Genomic DNA, 5,425 nt, shown 5'->3' with positions numbered 1-5,425 from the left:
TTTGCATGGAGATAGCTAGACAAGTGTATGGACACTTGTCAACAACTTTTTGAGCCTTTTATATCACTATAAATAGGCAACGTCCTTTGCTGTAATGCAGTAGCAAAACTTCCATATTTCCTTCAGTTTTCTTACTCTTTTTCTCATCTCTTTCACTTCTTTATTATTTTTATATGTTTAATTAAAAGGGCTCTATTAGTTATATCATTTTCTAAATTAACTTATTGGTATTTGTATTAATAATTTTGTTGATTCCTTTATTTAATCTCAGAATATCCTCTAATTAATCAGGGAAGTGTTTGTTTAATCTTGGGGAAACATTTCACACTGCTGAAATAGTTTCTTAGAACAGTGCCTAGCACTACTCAAGTATAATTAATATATTACTTAAAATCATATCGTTATAATATTTGTTTAATATTCAGTATTATTAATTTGTTAAGAAGTAATTATATTGTTGTTCTAGTTATTATATTGATTATAATATTATTATTGTACTGCTGATATTATTATTGTTATATTATTATTTTGTTAACAATTAAATAATATTGTTATTATTATTTTACTATTGTTCCCCAACAACATGACAGTGATTTCACATTCAATCCAAACGACAAATTTTTACTTGAAGACAAATTTATTAAATATTAATGGGATTATTTTGTAAGTGGATTTGAGACTTGGTTAGCAAGTAGTAACACATGTAATATTATCTTGTAAATATTTGTGTTAGCATTTTTAATTAGAATTTAAATTAAAAAATTGTAAAAGATCTTTTTAAAAGTGGAATGACCAGCGCGCAGTCGCATCCCACGAAGTGATGAGTTGAGCGTATTTTTTTAAGGCCCATCAAAATGGTGGGCTAACCCATCCGATCCATCAAATCCCAAAGTCCCCATGGGCTAACCCCAATCGACTGAACCGATCCACCTTGACAGATCTATATTTGACTAAGTTAATACGGATAATTACGCAGAAATTGAATTATTGGCCATAATAAATTATAAACTAAATATGACCTAATCAAGATTATATATATATACTCAAAACTGTATACATTAATTATAAATTAAGAGTGATCATACTAGTATAAATTTGTATTAATTGAACTGCATTATTACATATTCACATCTTGCTAAATGTGATAGTCACCAAAAAGAAAACATGAATATAAAATTTATTTCAACCTTTCTATGCTTTTTCCTGTCCGTTCATCAAAAGCATTTGGTGACCATTTCACTAATAAAAATGAATTAGAAACTTACATAGTACAGCTTGAGTTTCCTGATCAAGTTTTCTCTAATTCAAAAGATTTACATCTCTGGCATCAATCATTTTTGCCTACAAATTCAAATAGCTCATCGTGCATTTTATTTTCTTATCATCATGTATTCAACGGTTTCGCTGCTACATTGTCATCGGATGAAGTGAAAGAAATGGGAAAAAAATGGTTTTGTGTCAGCGCGACCCCAAAGGGTACTGCAGATGCACACCACACATAGTCCAAGTTTCCTTGGCTTGCACCAGAATCTTGGCTTGTGGAATGCAATCAAATTCAGGTAAAGGTGTGATTATTGGTTTATTAGATACTGGAATAGCTCCTCAACATCCTTCATTTAATGACAATGAAATGCCTAATCCACCTGTTAAATGGAAAGGCAAATGTGAATTCAATGTTACAACTAATTGTAACAAGAAATTTTGGAATTAAGGATACGTCCCCGTTGGATGAAAATGGACACGGAACACATACTTCAAGAACAGCCGCAGGGAACTTTGTGGATGGTGCAAATTATTTCGGTAATGCTAATGGCAGTGCTGCAGGTGTAGCACCCCGAGCTCATGTGGCCATGTACAAAATCTGTGATTTTTTTTGTCTAGAATCTTATATCTTAGCTGGTCTTGATGCTGCAATTGAAGATGGTGTGGATGTGATTTCTTATTCACTTGGATCAGATGACAATTTGCCTTTTTATGATGATAATATAGCAATTGGCATGTATAGCACGATGGAGAAGGGGATTTTGTTAAGTTGCTCTGCTGGAAATAGTGGACCAGTTGAAAGTGTAACAAACGGAGCCCCATGGATTCTAACCGTTGGTGCTAGCACAACAGATAGAAAGATAAGCGCCGTAGCAGTTTTAGGTAACGGAGCAGAGTATGAGGGTGAATCAGCCTTTCAACCAATGAATTTTTCACGAAAATTGTTACCACTCGTAAATGGTAGTGATTGTGAATGGTTGGACACAATAGATGTCCAGGGTAAAATAGTGTTGTGTGATACAAGCGGTCACATATCTAGATCCAATAAAGGAGAAGCGGTAAAAATGAAGGTGGTGCTAGCATGATTCTAATGAATGAAAAGTCTCGTGGATCTACAACATTGTCAAAATATTATGTCGTTCCCACGACACATGTTAGTTACAACGATAGACAAATGATCATAAACTATATCAAATCAACATCAACACCAGTTGCCACGATCTCATTCAGGGGAACGAAAATTGGAGACAAGCACGCACCAACAGTTGCTTACTTTTCTTCCAGGGGACCATTAAGGCAGAGTCAGGGCATACTAAAGCCGGACATTATTGGCCCTGGAGTGAATATCCTTGCAGCGTGGCCAACCCCTGTAGGGGCTACGATAACATCTGCAACAGCAACTTCATCGACGTTTAACTTCCTTTCTGGAACGTCAATGTCTTGCCCTCACCTTGCAGGAGTTGCCGCACTATTAAAGAGCGCACATCCAGATTGGTCTCCGGCTGCAATTAAATCCGCAACCATGACCACAGCTGATTTCATCAACCTTGGAAACAACCCAATTCAGGACGAAACACTTGAAACTGCTGATCTATTTACACTCGGGTCAGGGCATGTGAATCCATCAAGAGCAACTGGTCCAGGACTCATTTATGACATCCAGCCAGAAGATTACATCCCATACTTATGTGGCTTGAACTATACAGATGATCAAGTCAGTGCCATTGTGAAAAAAAAGGTACATTGTACTTCTAGCATACCTCAATCAGAGTTGAACTACCCATCATTTTCTATTCCTAAGCTATCAAGTGCTCAAACATATACAAGGACTGTGACTAATGTTGGAGAAGCAATTTCAGCTTACACAGTTAAAGTATTTGGGCTCAAAGGCGTTGAGGTGACTGTGAATCCTAAGATCTTGAAATTATAGCGTTGAATCAGAAGGTATCATATAATACAACAGTTAGGTGTCAAATCTTACAGGACATTCACAGGGATACATAATTTGGTCTTCTGATAGGCACTCTGTTAGAAGTCCAAGAGCAGTATTTCCCCATATCAGTGTTGTTTAATTGATTGGATTTGTTATAAGAGATAACTTCGTAAGTATTATTCAGATAAATTCTTGTTGTTTAATTGATTGGATTTGTTATAAGAGATAACTTCTCAAGTATTGTTCGGATAAATTCTTGTGTGTTCTTATCTGATTCTTTTTGAAAGGGGGAGAGGTTTGTTCTTTGAAAATAATTGTTTTCAAAAATGGAAAAAGCAACAAGTAATTATTATTTATAATTACACAAACCCTCAAAATGAGGATCATTAATATATAAAATCCCACAAATTTTAAGCAATTAAATAAAATTCCGGATTTTAATAATTATACTTACACATATCACCCTCTTTCCCACAGCGGCAAATCGCTCCACCATTGTCGCCCCAAATCTCACACTCAATATTTCGAAATCTCCTACCACAAAATTATCGGTAACCTCCTCCCACAATTATTGGACTACATCACTTCCCACAAATTGATTCCACCAGCAACCAAAATACTCCCTCCATTACAACAACAATGCCATTAACTGAGAATCACCACTAGACACCCATTAAAAGATCCTTCTCCACTTCATCTCCTCTGCATCCCAACCTCTTCTACAAAACAGATCCATCGTAACAACACACCAAAACCCAAACAAAATACAAAAATATTTCACAACATGGCGAGTCTAAGTTTTGTTTACTCTAATTTTAGCAAAATAGTCAAGAAAAAAAGAGTTCGTCAGGATTTTCGTGGAGTTTGGTGTCAAGGCTACTCTGACCTCCAATGTATCAAAATGTTCTTCAGTGTTGTGGTTTTGAACATGTACGTAGAAAGTTAAAATTTAAAAGTTGCTAAAAAAATAATGATCATTTGTTTTTAAAGATTAAAAAGAAAATTAAATCATTATATATATATAGAGAGAGAGAGAGAATCAAATCAATTTTGAACATAGATTATTCTTTATTTTCTTTGATCTTCCGTCAATAATTTAGAGATATACATTAACAAAAATTAAAATTTTAAAAAGAAAGTATAAACATTAGGATGACCACAAAATTCATAAACCTTGACTTCTAATTCTTGGATCGAATTTTAATTTTTTTAAGTAATGATCTATCTTATAGTAAGACACTAAAAGAAAATAATTTTGATTAAATTGATAATAATCGTAATATGAAAGATAAACAAAAGAAAGAGTCGATTGAAAAATTAAGAATCATCAAATAATAAAATATTTTATAACAATGTATTATATGTTTCGATCTTATCCAATATCACTCCTTTACTTTACTACAATCTGATCACCTATGGAAATTTTTTTTGCTCAAAATCAATATTTTATCTATCTTAAATAAACAATATATAAAATTAAATAGATGTGAATATAATATGATATACGTAAACAACATTAGAATGCAAATTAGAAAATGTGAATATAATATGACATACTTAAACAACATTAGAATACAAATGCAAAGCGTTAACTTCAATACTTTCGTGACAAATTAGATCCTTTGGCCATCAAATTGACTTAAGATCTTTTCTTGAATGGTGTACCTCCCTCTCCGATTTAGTATTGCTTCTTTCTTCAATAACAATAAATATATTTTTTTTGAAGAAAGAAAAAAGATATTTAAATTTACACAACTTTCATCAAATTTAGTTAGTGTTTTCTGCACTTATTTATCTTTTTTTTTATAAGTTCATCCTATACTACAATTTTTTGTGATTTGTGATGTATTTTAGTGAAATTTAATTTGGTGATTAGAAAAATAGCATAATTTTATATAACATATAATTATATTTTTGAAGAAATAAAATGGCTAGCTAATTTATATTCTCTAAGTATACTGAAGTGGTGGTCTAATTTTAATTTGCTCGGACAATTATTGTTAGAATGATGAAAGGAAAATCTAAACCTATTCACAGGCTACTTTTCTTTTTCTTTTTCTTTTTAATAAGTTAATTACGTTTATCTTGTAGTTTTTAGTAAAATACTAATTGATCTCAAAAAGTAAAATTTTAAATTCTTTAAGAAAAAATTAAAGCAGCAAGAGAGTTAGGAGTTGCACCGATTTGCCTTCTAGCTAGATTGAATAGACTAAGACCATCGTCCTACTG

The 5,425-nt window shown here is 32.6% G+C and overlaps 1 pseudogene; it reads left to right on the top strand.

Annotated features, from left to right (window-relative positions):
* Positions 1 to 536: 536 nt before the first annotated feature.
* Positions 537 to 3,465, top strand: LOC107848373 (annotated as a pseudogene).
* Positions 3,466 to 5,425: the final 1,960 nt, after the last annotated feature.

This window comes from Capsicum annuum, chromosome 10, assembly GCF_002878395.1.
Source record: "Capsicum annuum cultivar UCD-10X-F1 chromosome 10, UCD10Xv1.1, whole genome shotgun sequence".
Taxonomy (NCBI): Eukaryota; Viridiplantae; Streptophyta; class Magnoliopsida; order Solanales; family Solanaceae; genus Capsicum; species Capsicum annuum.
This window is presented reverse-complemented; position numbering and strand designations above follow the sequence as displayed.